Source organism: Nipponia nippon, unplaced genomic scaffold (genome assembly GCF_047370975.1).
Source record: "Nipponia nippon isolate SJK-2023a ecotype South Korea unplaced genomic scaffold, ASM4737097v1 scaffold_6, whole genome shotgun sequence".
Taxonomy (NCBI): domain Eukaryota; kingdom Metazoa; phylum Chordata; class Aves; order Pelecaniformes; family Threskiornithidae; genus Nipponia; species Nipponia nippon.
The window spans coordinates 82,386,691-82,400,706 of record NW_028262380.1 but is presented as its reverse complement, the minus strand read 5'-3'; the positions used below and the strand labels follow the sequence as shown (position 1 = coordinate 82,400,706).

The following is a 14,016-nucleotide window of genomic DNA, read 5'->3' as shown; positions in this document are numbered from 1 at the left end:
GTATTAAAAGGGCAAAAACTTCGATTTATTACTGACCGGGGGCATAAATGCAGCTCACTCCACTAATCTGGAGAAAAAAAAGAAAAAGATATTATTTATCACTTATCGGTTTATTAGCAGTATCCCAGTTCATGGTAAAAAGCCTCAGACTGTGCAAAGATCGTTTCTCTCTGCGGCCCCCTCTTGCCCATCTCCGCTTTCATCTCTTGTTCTCGTGCAAGCGGGATACGGCAGGTCCCAGGTCTGCTAGGTGATACCAGCAGCCCGCCTGCCGTAGTCCAGGGCGCGCTGGGTGTCTAGCCAAGGCCATGCTTTGGCAGCAAAGCATATTGAGCAAATCCACATAAATATATATATATATATATACACGCACACGCATATATTCACTATCTCGTTCTCTGATGAAGGAAACAAAAATGAACCGTCTCCTCTCCGAGGAGTAATTGTTGTGGGATTTGTTGGTGGATAAATCTCTTCTTTAGTCAGAGCGTCCTTTGACGAAAGCAGGAGTTTGTCGCTAAGCTGTTAAAGAGGGGAGTTACTTCTCTGGAGGGTGGCTGGAAGGATCCTGGAGGGTGGCTGGAAGAAGGATCCCGCTTTCCCTGCGGGAAGGTGGGAGACCCTTTCTCCATAAGCAGGCTCTTCTGCAGCTGCTGAGTTTCCGTGCCCAGGCACCGTAGTGGTACTTCTCTGCCAGGCTATCATTGCGGGCAGGTAGAAGGAAACGCTTCTTGTGTGTATCCAAAACGATTAAAATTTATCGTTTTATTTAAAAAACGCAACTATAACTGGTACGCAGACGGTTGCGAACACCTGCGCCGTGCTTTGCTGTTCGCCCCCGTGCTGCGGCCGTGGGTTCTCGCCGCCTCAGCCCCTCACTGGAGGCTGCTGCCCCTGACCGTCGGGTTTCTCCCTTGTCGGCCTTGGGTCCGCTCGGCGTTGCTGATAATACAGGTCATCAAGCAGCCTGTTTCAAACTCTTTTTTCCTAGAGGTCTGCAGGTGGCGTTATGCCGTGATCGCTTAGTTTTGTTAGCTTTTTTCCTATGTATAGCAGAACTCCTTATGGTAACGCTGCACGAAGGGAAGCTGCAGCTAAAACAAGGCACGCGTTCATCGTCAGAGCATTGGCTAACCCGGCTGTTCAGCTAGAGAAGCCAGGCAGTAGCCGCCTGCCCACGGGCAATGCCTTGTTACGGCTAAAACCAAGCTAAAAATAAGGTCAAGAGCAGATGAGCCAGGGCAAGGCCGGCCAAGTCCTGAGGCTCGTGTTAAGCTACTGTGATCTGGTATTAGTGGTGGCAAGGCAAGGTGTTAATGTGTTCCTTAGGCCATGGGGCTATACAGAGCATAGGCTGTGAGTTGTTACTCTCCATCGCTTCACCTCTTTGCTATCGTAGTGGATGTGGAGAGCATCCTTCCTCTGCTCTTCAGCTTCTGATTGCCAAAGGAGAAGCCGATAGTCATTGGGCAAAGCGTGGCAGCGTGTTCAAAACGAGCTCAGTTTGATCCTGAGACTTACTCGTCATCTTTTGGGCAGTCATTCCCTAAACCTGGAGTATCTGAGATGACTCGTGCTGTAAACCTCACCCGCGGCACTTTCTGCGAGTCCGGCCGAGAACCCGACAGGCGCCTCGCGCGAGTCCTTGCAGGGTTTCTTACCGCAGAGCGGTGACAGCTGGCTTTACTTAAAGCTACAAAACGCATGGAAGGAGTTTCCAGCGTGCAGAAATACCAAACCAGTTTGTATCGCGTCAGGAGCATGGAAGGAAGGTCTTCAGAGAAATGATCTCATACGCGTTCTTCGGTGTAGATCTGGCACGTGCCGTGGGCTTAATTATTTTCCAAAACCAACTCTTGTCTTTCAGAGTAGGCGTGCCTTGGACGTATGCCTCCTCCTCGCTTTACATTAGCCAGACTCGCTCTGGCTATAGATTTATTCAGTAACTTTGATATCTGTTTATTTACAATAGCGCTATGCCTGCTAACACCCCTCGCCCAGGTGTGTTTTCTAGCGGTTTCGTATCGTGGTGTGATTGCATGTGTTAGCACCTCACAGCGACATTTCCACTTCCAGCGACGTTTCTCACTTCCTTCAAAGACCGAGAGCCTGGCAAGGTCATAGGCAAACCTCAGAGCGCTCTCGCCGTGACTCAACTGCACGCAGAGCTGCTGCAAGGGGAGCTAACTCTCCTCTTAGTGTCAAGTGTAAGCTTGCACCGGCGAGCTCGTAGCCTCCAGGAGCGAGACCTCTGCAACTGGCTGACGTTCCTCTTCTGCTTTTTTTATTACCGGTGTCTGGTCACGGGATGGAAAAAAACCAGTTAATAGTTGGCCCGAATTCAGACGTATTTAATTATAGTTTCCTTAATCGCGTTTAAGTTCTGGCTTTGTTTTGTGTGTGTTTGCTGCCAGGTGAGGATAACCTGCGGTTCTAGAAAACCCTCCTGCCACGCAGGGAAGTGATGACAAGAAAGTCATGGGGTAAAATTCTAGCCGTTTCCATTGGAAACGTTTATCCCAAACTGGCTGTAAACATGTTCAAATATACACAGAACTACGCCTTTGGTGTTTCTACGTGGCTTCCTAAGTGTGCTGCTGGCATCGATCCGTCGTGTAAATGAGTGCTAAGACCGGTTTTCGCTGATGATGCGTGGAAGGGAAGAGTCCTTCCCCTTACGTCAGACTCAAGCTGGCCCCGCAGAGCCGACAAGGAATATAGTGCAGGCAATCTTCCATCCTTCCCAGCATTATTCTGCAGCTGGAATTGCTGGAGTACCAGAGAAACAAATAATTTATGGCAGCAGTCAGTACTTCAAAATATTTTCTTTTCTCTTTTAAGTCTACCAACAAAGTAAGATAACGTTTGTGTTTGTGTCCAGTTGAGTTCATGAATTTAATGAATAATCCTGCAAGCCAGAGATGCAGACCTTCCTTTAATCCCTGTTTGTTTGTAATTCTACCAGTCACCGTCACTGGAAGGGTCCCACCGAAGAGAATATAAACAGAGCTAATGCTCTAAGCTGTAATTCGCTTAATCATCTCAGGAGGGGGAGAGGTATCCAGGCTGCCTATCAAGTCACAAGAATTTTTTTTCTCTCTTTCTTAATTCCTCCGTGTGGTTAAGCTGCTGCAATAGCGGAGTTGTGGCTGAACCTAACAGCAGCTATTTTTATTTCGCGGAGTCTTTTGCAAACGCAGGCAGTCCTGCTGTGGGCTGGGGGGTCCTTCCTCTGTTTTGGTGGTGGTTCCTCCTCCCAGGCTTCCCCTACGCTCTCTTTGCTGCATGATCACAGCTCTACCAGCAAGTGACTCCTCAGGTGACCGTCTTCGGTCGCCTTTGCTGCCTCCTCCTTAGCCCATCTCTAACACCAGCCAAGCACCCTCTAAATAATCCATACCCACTTGGAAGGAATCTCACAGGCGACTGATGAAGAACAGAAACACCGAAGTGGGGGGTGTGGGAGGGTATTTCTCCAAAAATCCTCGTTCCATCTCTGGTGTCATAGCCCTGATCCTCAAGGGAGACCTTCAAAAAAAGATGAGCCTGGAAGATAAAAGATCATCATCTTACTAGGTAAAAAACCTCATGCACTCAATGGGATACTGGTTCAATGGCACATTTTAACCCCTCCACCCCAGTCCTCAGTGTCCTAAAGCTCTAAAATTACCTATTACGCCATTTCCAGTAGGAAATGCTCTTGCATCGTTGTCCTCTGCTGATGCCTGCTCTGATCCAGATACCAATTCCCTTTTGTGTCACACAACCTAAATGATAAGCATCTGATCAAACTGACAACAGTTGGTTCCAGCTTGTACTTCTCTTGGAGGTTTGTTGCTCCTGCTTGCAAGGCCGTCGGTGTTCTCCAGTTCTGCTAGCTGGCTTCACGAGATGTGGCATCTGCCAGCAAACCTGGCCTTGCCTCGTCCGTAGGCTCTCGCAGGCACGGCAGCGCGTCCATCCGCACGTGGTGTACAACGTGCAGCGGAAAGAAACGCCCGATGCCTGCTCATGTCTTTAATTTTGCTTTCCCATGCCTTCAGTTCTTGACATCTCCTGGGCAACTTCATTGAGTTTTTCTTCTTAGTGCTTTAACTTCTAAATATTTTCAATTAATATTTTAAACGCTGCGTTATTTAGTCTGTCAAGCGATGCCTGTGTGTGTTTAGGTTTCAGTATTTTTGGACTACTTCTGTGTTTGCGCCGTGTGACAAGCTGCTTTTTTGGCCTTCCCGCAGCCCCCTTGGCCACCCTCAGGTGAAGATTACTTTCTGTAAACATATTTACAGATTACCTTGGCTCAGTTAGCTTTTGACGTGCAAATAAGTTCATATTCTTTTTAAGATAGATGTATTTTTTCAAGCTGAAAATGAAATACGTTCTCTGTTTCACCTAAACCTGTTCACAAACTACAACGCGTCTTCAAGCGATGGAAGCTCCTCTTCTCTTTAAAATTCTCTCTGTTTGTTACTGTTAGCGTGTAGGTTTGGATGGGTGAGGATTCGACCCGTCTTCCCCCCTCTGCAGCCAGGTAACCCCTTTCAGAAGCAGCCCTGGGAAGAGGAGGGTGTTCGATGGCTCCTGGTCTGGGCTGCACGGCGAGCTGGGTCCGCACCAGGGAGCAGCATCCCCATCCTTCGTTTAGATGAGAACCCAAGGGAAAAAAGTAGGAACAAAGGCAGGGATGCTCGCTCAAACACCATTCCCAGCGTCATTTCCTTCAGTGCTGTGGAAAGTTGTACGTAGAGCATTTCAAACTAATTTTTTTTTAACAGAAAAGGTTTGCATCTCGGTGGTCCCAGGTTTCTTCGCTGTCCGCTCGCTGCTGTGCATCTCGGTGCCTCTGTCATTCGTGCTCAAGAAGAAAAAGCCCCGGGTGCTTTTCTGAGACTTTCCAACTCCCGTCCCTTTTCCACCCACGTTTGCCGTGGTGCTGAGAGCAGCTCCGTAAGGTAGGAAAGGCTGAGATCTCCCCCGTCTGCCGCCTTAGCCATGGGGAGCCTAGCCACCGCGAACGCTTCACGTTCGTTTCAGCAGGACTTAGAAAAGCGAGCGAAATACCTCGCTCCCGCCGCAGGTTGGTTTAGACCCCTTTGAAACCCTGCCTGGATGGTACGGATCCACGCTGGCAGGTTGCCATACCAGTTTCCCACTGGTTTTGCTGGGAAGCAGACAGAGCAGCATAACTGGCCATCACGCCCAGGGCGTTTTCCGATAGCTTCATTTTCTACTACGCCGTTCAGTCTTTTGCCACCAAATTTACGGTAGTCTTCAGAAGAGAGGGGGAATGACTCGTGGCTGGTTCTGGTTCTCTCGGTTTGGTTTTTATTAATGCTGAAGCGATTGTTCTGTCTGCCGTGAGGGAAGTGTTAAATCTGATTCTCTCCTTTGCGTAACTGCGCTGTGTTTCTGCAGAAGAACTGGCTTGCTTTGTGTTGTCAAAATTTCATAGATAATATTTATTTATTGTGGAATATCTCAGAGGGACGCCCGGTAGGGTGCCCGCTGCCTTCTGGAAGCACTTAACAGATAGAGCCCTCACCGTACAGTGAAACACGTAGTGAAACCGTGCATTTTTATGGCCGGCTTGCTCGGTTAGGGTTGCTTCAGATACCAACTCTTCCTTTCGCTCAGCCCCCAAAAACAAACAAGCAGAAGTTTTGGTAACAGCTAGGCGAGGAGTAACAAGAAACTCGCGTAGGCATTCCATCGAAGACAATAACGGCGTTAAGGGACCGAATCTCCCAGTCCGGCTTGCGAGTCCCAGCGTAGGTGGTGTGCGCGGGAAGCGGGGGTTCGGGGCCGTGAGGCTGCAGTGAAGGACAGATGCTTCTCGTGCCGCGCAGACTGTTGTGGCACTGGTAGAAAGTCGTTCCGATGCTTCGGGGGTAAAAGGCAGTTTCATGCACTTCCTCAAGAAAAGATAAGGGAGAATGCTTAACTTCATAGGATTTTTCTTTTGTTGTTGTTGTTGTTTTTTCTTTTTTTTTTTAAGGACCTGATAAATCAAAGCACACAAGTTTCAGCCCATCCCAGAACCTAATGAGAACATCCTGTCATAACATTTTCCACTTGACGACCTGGGTGGTTTCTTTTGCAAGCACTGATCCCTCCTAATTAGACAGTATCAGCAGCGCCACAAAGATTTTGCATATACGCGGTTCCTGGGGAAATAAGTTAGAAGTCTGTTGGAATTGTTTGGAACCAGCGTTTGACCTACACCCTCCTCCTTTTCTTCCCCGGCTTTTCAAAAGGCACACTTCAAAATAAGCCTCAGTAGGCAAAAAATCAGGGGCTTTCACAGATTTATTGAAGCGCATATATTGATCTTTGTTGTAAGTAAGCAACCTGCCGTGTTTCTGATACTCGTTTTTTGGCAAAAGCTCCGCAGAAGCCGACAGGTATTCTTGTGTTCCTGCTGGAGTGTGTGGGAGCCAGCTGCCGAAACATCTGGCCATCTGCTCCGGGTAGCTTCTCCTTCCACATCTGAAGGGCCAGATCTTTAGAAGGCATCAACATCTTCAGTTGTTCTTTAAAGGCAGTTAGTAAAGAACAAACGAAACAGCATAGCGTCTTGTGGAACTGTTAAAAATCCACGGGAACTGTTAAAAATCCAGTGTATACGTGAAACTCTTCTAAATCTGAGTTCCACGGGTGCATTTAAATGGTAGATGAGTTTTTGTATAAAGCAGGTTGCTGAGGGCCTTTGGCCATCTGATCTGCATTGAGCATAGATAAGATCTCCATCTTTGGGTTTAATAGGCTCGAAGCTACAGAATAACTTCTTAGTGACAGCGTTTTTATGTCTTGAGGACGGTCGTGCTTACAAGTGCTGTACAGACCCCTGGGAAGAGCGAGACAAGTCACGGGTGAGTATTTGGTAATACCATTAGATACAGAAATGTTCACCAAGAGAACAAGAGGCAACAGTCGCAACTCGGAGCAGGGGGAATGAGAGTAGATACTAGGAAAAATGGTTCCCTGGATCTCCATCCACCCAGAGTTTCGAAGCGGCCAGGACGAGTCTCCGGGCAGCCTGCTCTACCTTTGAACTTGGCCTGGCTTGGAGTGGCCTCCAGAGGACCCTTCCAGCCTGCCGGCTTCTGTCCGTGGACCTCATTCTGAGAGCAAGGTGGGGAAAGGTCATTTTCAGCTTCTTTCTTCAATTAGCAAGCCCTCTTTCTGCCCTTATTCAGTCTTTTTGACCTGTTGGTCAAAGGTGCTGATGGCCTTCCCTCAGAGTCAGCTGGAGGCTGTATGTAGGTGGTTGACTTCTCTGGCCAGGGTGTGAGATGCTGTCACCTAGGCTGGCCCCCGACAGTCAGGAGTCACAGGGCCCAGCCAGACGACCCGCTAAATGCCAAAATCGGCCCGATGCACCCATTCTCTGTATCCAGTTTACTCCAGCTGTGTTTGCTGTGGAGAATCCTGTATTACAAAGAAAAATCGCCTCAAAAGCAGAATTCCTCAGGGTACCTTCACTGTTTACTTCACAAAGTTGCTTCAGTTTTTAATTCTCATGCTTTACAAAATGAGCAAGGCTGCTTTCGAGGGTTTTAAACGTTACTCTCAGGGTGTAATAGAGCCACTGGTGTCATCAGCTGCCTTTCCGAAGCGAGCCATCCTTTTCTCCGCACCTTTCTTGCATTTGATTGCAAGAAGAGCTTACGGCTCATTTTTGGTGTCCGGTAATTTCTCTCGTCGCTGTCCTGGATGCAGATGCGTGGAAGTTCAACAAAATAAAATAGATTACCTAAGCCCTATAGCAGCCTGAAAGACCTGAGCGTTAAGACTGGGAAGAAGGGCAGAGGAGAACGGGGTGAGAATGCCTGTCTGCACCCTGGTAACACAGGCTTTGAGAGCTGAAGAAAATACAGAGCTTCGAGCAGCTATAACTAGGAGCGAAAGCAATCATGGAAACTCATGTTCATCCAGTGGTTAACGAGTAGAAAAATGTGCAACGGCTACTCAGTGCAACTTTAGCAGTGACATTATGCCTTGGCCTGGTTCCCTTTCTTTGAAACCAGCGTAAGGGAATTTTTTAGTTGCTAGAGAATACAGCTGTCCCTGGGGACGTTTTATACGTTAGCACGCTCATTAAGAAGGGATATACATGGATCTCAATTTGTTCCAAACTGATTTTTCCTTATTTTCATTTTCAATTAGTGAAGTTGTGGAGGCTCCCTAGACGCCGTCGCCAGCTGTGTTTTCAGGAAAAGGCCAAGTGAGGCAATCGAACGCTTGCTTCTCCTCAATATGTCAGTGGGTCATAATCTTTTGCCAAAGAGAAACTCTAGCTGGCGGCTGACTCGGTGACTTGATCCCGCTCCTAGGGAGCCCGAACGCACGCCCTGCGTACCTGTTGTGCGGCAGCGGGTTGGGGCAGGCACTTGGACTTAGGAGCCTTCCTGAAATGCAATTCCTCCTTCTCCGCTAGTTCTTTTTCTCAGGAGACAGTACAACACAGGTCCTATTAGGCACATGGCTATTAATATTAGGCACTAAAGCTCTGCCTCACCAATGCCGGTCACCGTGAGTCAGGATGGCCCTGCCCGCTGGCTCGGTTGCTTTCCAGCTCTCCAGGTGCAGGAGTGTGGCTGCAGGAATAAGGTGAGCCAGGCTTCCCTTCAGACAGCATCAGCGTTCGGGAGCAGAGCAGGAGTCACGTCTTGCTCCCCCGCTGTTTCGAGACGTCTTCCTTTTTGCACGCTAATGAATGTGAACCGCCTGGCTGCTAGCTCAGACAGCTGCTGAGGTGAGAAAGGTGCCTCTAAAGAGACACGGGGGAAGGCATCAGTCGTGATGCCGCAAGCGCAGCAGCTGCTGCGTCGCTTCAGCCGGGTCAGGTGGACGCGGACCCCTTGCCCGTGAGCCTGGCGTCCTGGCGAGGCATCGCCTCGCTCTTCAGCGCGCGGCGTCGCTTCAAGTAAACGAGCGCCTTGGCAAGGGGCAGGTCTGTAGTTACACTGCCTGAATCTCCGCCTTGTGCTTACAGCTGTCTGTCTCACAGCCTGCGTATTCCCTTATCCCCATCTGAGGATCACCCCGTTCCTGCTGCTGCAGAGCCACTCCTGCCTCCCTGGCTTGCTGCGGCTAGCCGAGGTCCCCAAGGCTCTCCACTGCCAGCTCAAAGTGTCGCTACGGCACGCTCCGCTCAGTCACACCGAGGGAAACGTGTCCGAAGAAAGGATGCAACCTCCAGATATTCCCTGTTATTCCTTAAGCAAGTAAGCACATATGAAGAACATGTATAGATAGAGAGATCTATAAGGGATGCTGCTGATACCAATGGCATTGCATCACAAAATTCAGCCCCTGTATTTTACAATATAAAATAAGATTGTAGGAATCTTCCGTGTGAGAAATGCTTCGGGTTCTCTTTGGATATACAGAGGCTTGGCTGATGACAGCCTTCATGAAATTAGACTTGGGCAGGTCACAGGTTTATTTAATAGTAGGGAAAGAACTGTAGTCTCATTCTTTTAAAGTTGCGCTCTAGGAAAGATACATACTGTAACCCAGAATATATTTTTTTCCATACAGGAAAGCATTTGGGAGGGGTACAGTTCTGCCCAATTTTTGACGTAGGTGTTCGTGTTAAAAGTTCAGTGTTTCTGAAAAAGGATTTAGAAGGGAGGCAGACTTTATTGGTCTGCCAAGGGGTTACGGCTCTTCAAAGGGCACGTCTGGGCTCCCAGGGAGGCCCTGCGGATATATTTGTGCTTGACAGAAACCTGCCATCTTATCCCAGCAGCGGGGCTCCAAGTTTCTGGAGGTGGCAGAAGGCGAGGTTCGCAGCCGCGGTGGTCGACAGAAGAGGATGACGGAGCGTGGGGGGGAGGTTTCCTTCTGGTGCGTCTCTGCTCCGTTTCCACTGCTTCATTTGCTACGCGCACAGAACTCCTCCTGCCTTTTCTTGGCAGAGGAGCCCCAGCTGGACGGGAGGAAGGTGTCATTCTTCACTCTCCTCGTTTTTGCTCGATGATGCGCGCTGGACAGGCTTTGTCTTGCATGTGTGCTGTGAAAAAATTAAAATACACACCTGCACACGTGCATACGCTGCTGTATGTTTGTCTTCCTACCCAAATGTTTGCGTAACGGTTTCACTTGGGGAAAGAGCGTGGACTGATCTTTTTCTGACAGGTGAGATCGTGACGTAAAAGATGCAGGTGACTAGCAAAATAAAAAAGGAAGAGAGAATGAACCAGCTAATTCCAGAATGAGATTAGGAAGGATTAGTCTGTCTAGCCCAAATCCGCAAACAAACAGGCTGGTTTCCTCCGCGCGTCAGGGAGAATATTGCCATTCGGCGACGGCCGTCTCTCTCTGCTGCGTTAGGCGATGCGCTCAGAGCTGCCGGGTAGGCGGCATAGATTAACTTGCCAAGAACCTTTGTCTTCAGATGATTCGTTGAGACAATTCACATTAGTAGGCGTTGCTGCGATCTCTTCCCGCTCATAGGAAGGGGGTCATTTCTCCAACTTTTGCTTGTGTCTGACTGACTTGCTCTGAGCTCTAGAGATGAGTTTTGTACGGAAAGATTGATTTCTCCGTTACCTGGTGCCAGCAGCTCCAGCGTGCAGGTAACGGGGTGTCCAAAGGCCCTCCTGTGGCATTCAGCTGGCAAATCTGCAGGACTGCCTGCGCGTAACCTGTGCATCTCGGTGCTGAAGCCGCCCCTGGGTTTCAATATTTGCGGGTGATATGCCCCCTGCAGTGCTGGTGCTCAGTAAAGCTGTACCAGCTTCAAGCACCTCAGGTTTTCCTAAGCCCTGGATTAACATGCAAAGATTATGATGCGTTTTTCTGTGCATACTGATTTTTTCCATAGTCCGTTACATGCAAAGCCTGTAGCCGTGCACAGGGGAAGTCACAGCACGTGTGTTTCTTAACCGTCGCCAAACGGCCTCTCGAGGCTTAGCTGTGTTTGGCGTCCTGAGCTCCAACAGCGCGTGGCACTACCAGTGGGTAACGCACGTCTGCTAGCGCTGCGTCTGTCTGTCTGTCCCTGAAAGTCAGCAGGCACGTGCCGATGTGTATGAGCGCACAGTTTGGACTGAAGAAAACAATTTACGTACCTTTGGGTTTTGGCGAGAGGGAGGCTCGAAAGGAAAAGGATGGTTGCGTTTGTTATTTATGGCAATACAGGAGGTCTGTGTGAGTCTTGCCGAGCAGAGCCAACGGTGTTACGTCTGCATTAACAAAAATTTTGTGCAAGAAGCATTCAGACTGAACTCTGCCCTCCTATTACGAGTACGTGTAAGTACCTACTGAATTAATTGAATGGAGAATGCCAATGTCTTCGCTGGTTGTAGCACTCCCGCTGCAGTAAATAGCTCTCCGCTAAGATTTTCCATAATGTCTCCTCCTGCCACAGCATCCGTAATTTTTTGAACGAACTCTGAATTGCAGGGGTAGTGGTGTTGTGAAAAGCTCACCTTTCCAAGCTGGGAAGCTCTCAGCACGGAAAGGAGATCGAAGATGGTTTTCACTACAACTTCACAGCCAACATAAGGGTTGGCTTTGTAATTAGTCTCATACGGGGCAACGTGATGCATCGACCAGATGCAGACCTGGACAGCCTTCTGTAGCGCGGATTAGATAATGTGTTTGTCTCTGTGTTCACCTGCCTGGAAGGTTCTGAATTAAGTGCGTGTATTTCGTATTCGTAAGAATAATAACGCCGTCTCCGGAACAGAACACATCTGAGGACGCTTTCCGTGCTGCTCTGAAAGGATATCTGCTGATCCCCCTTCCCTCTGCCTCGGCTGCAGCCAGGGACCACGGAACAAACTTTTTAGAACTAGCCAAAATTAATGACGGTCAATTATGGTAAATAACTTCAGGTTGATTGAGGTATCTGGAACAGACTTTAATGCTATGAAAAGGTTCATTGACTCTGTGAGCTCTTCTGAAATGTCCACTAGTGCCCTAGCACTCGGCTGAATCACGCGCAACGGCACGAAGGAAGAGATTTAATGACTGGGCCGTAGGAACGTAGGGATGGTCTCGCTTTGCGCTGGTGCTCTCGCGCCTCACGCCATCATCCCTTTGCCCTTACGTTCTGTGAAGTGCTTGGCAACGGATGCAGATTGGCAAACGGAGCTATCGTTAGTACGTATAACCTGGGTTTTGATTCTGATTGCTTGACTCTGAAGTCACTTAGGTGCTGGATTATGGAAAACAGATAAACAAGAATAGATAAACCGCTCGTATCACCCTGCATTTTTTGGACAGGGCTTAGCAATTTATAGTGGGTGCACGTAGGGAGGGGACCCCACAGCTTCACTTCCCAGCAAGGTGTGGGGAAAGGCAACGCGCTGAATGAGGCTTGCCAAGTCATTACGAGCTGATAAGTAGCTCAAATCAGCCTTGAAGTCGACAGTTGTTTTCCGATGTTAGCGCTGCTGTTAAGGAGTAACGTACTTAGGTAGTGCCAAGAACAGCAGACAAAAAAAGGAAAAAACGGTCGGCACCAGGCAAACTGTAGCTAGAGCAGGTACTGCTGAATATCCTCACGAGTCCTGGGACGGTTCCTGGCATACGCTGCCTGCCAGGCTGGGTGAAAAGGTTGGGTTTTTACCACTGAGCCCGCTCCGGGGGAGGTTTGGGGTTTCTGTGGAAAGAAGTACGCAAGTTGCATTTCAGGAGGTGGGAGGTTCGATGCTTGGAAATGTTTCCAGTGCTACTTTTTCTTTTTTCCAAATCTTGGCCAAAAACGGTCACTACGTTTTTTCCTGGAAGGAGGTTATTTTTTTTTGCTTTGTTGGGATTGCACACTTGAAAAATATTCTGTGGGTGCACGCATGGAAAACCTTGGCATATTGAGAATACCCTCTGTGTGCAGAAAGCGGCTACGTATTAGAGAGGGGTGGAAAAAAAGGAATCCTTTCTGACTCAGTCTGCCTGCTCACATGCACACAAAAAAGAGATTCTCCCCTTGGTTTGAGCCACAAAACCGCCTGTTTAAGAAGGGAAGCAACGGCCAAACCAAAAGTTGATAGTTGGTTCTTTCTGAAGGGCTCTCAAGCTAGCCCACTCGCGCCGCGGGCGCAGCGACGCGATGACGTTACTGGCGTGTTTCCGTTGGACGCTGCGCGCGGCGGCTCTGCCAGCTACAGCCATTTTTAGAACGGGAGCTGGGCTCTGAATTTCCCGCTTGTGTGCTATCACAGCGTTCGCATTCTTGAGAGCGAGAGGACTCGTGGTTGAATTGTAAAGCTGTTTGCAGACCTGGTCTCTCGCCCACGGTGGCGGGCTAAGCTTCTGGAAACAGCTGGGGACGACCTTGCCGTTTGATGTGGGGTTTGGGGAGGGTTATTTATGCGTTGCTGTGAACCGCTGTGGTACTTAGGAGGGAGAGGCTTCCCAGCTAGTTCAGCCAGTAGTTGAATCTGCTCAGGATGACTTAGAGCGTGGCCATCCAGCACGTTTTGCAACGTTGGCCCTGGTCTGGCTGTCCTTCCACGAGCAAAACTTACATCCAGGTTACTGGGAGTCTTGCCTGAAAACATGTGAAGGGCCAGTTTGTGTGCTTGCAGCCTTGGCTGTCATCAGCTCCGGTGTAGAGAAAAAGGGCTTGCAAACCGTGACATCGTTTGGGGAAATGCCCCGTTACAATATGAGTCAACGTCAATGGAAGGCAGGACCGTCCTTCTTTTCTAGCCGTTGGACGCTGGTTGCTTTTGCTGGGTTCGTAGAGGAGGAAGATCCCTGTGTATTTAAGGGCTGCGTCATCTTTTTCTTCTAAATGGAAGAGGGGGGAATGGGGACGCTCCCTGACTGTCACAGAGCCAGAGACGCAAGAACAGCCCGGTTCCTAGGAGGACTGCAATACGTAGCTGGTGGTTTGCACTGTGAGATGTTCCAAACAGGCCTCTTTACTGTCGGTTATTGCTTAGAGCCTCTTGGTGTGCTGGCTTACATTTAGGAAGAAGTAAGTAGCCTACAGCTGTGACTTTTTTCCTGTCAAAAATCCATGGTGATGTTTTGCTTTACTGTCCTAAGTGGAAGAAA

The 14,016-nt window shown here is 49.1% G+C and overlaps 1 protein-coding gene across 3 annotated transcripts in view; it reads left to right on the top strand.

The window, feature by feature from the left end:
• The window catches only part of ADAMTS3 (ADAM metallopeptidase with thrombospondin type 1 motif 3), a 127,166-nt gene that overhangs the window by 74,751 nt on the left and 38,399 nt on the right, over nucleotides 1–14,016 (top strand). The gene's annotated exons all lie outside the window — the stretch shown is intronic.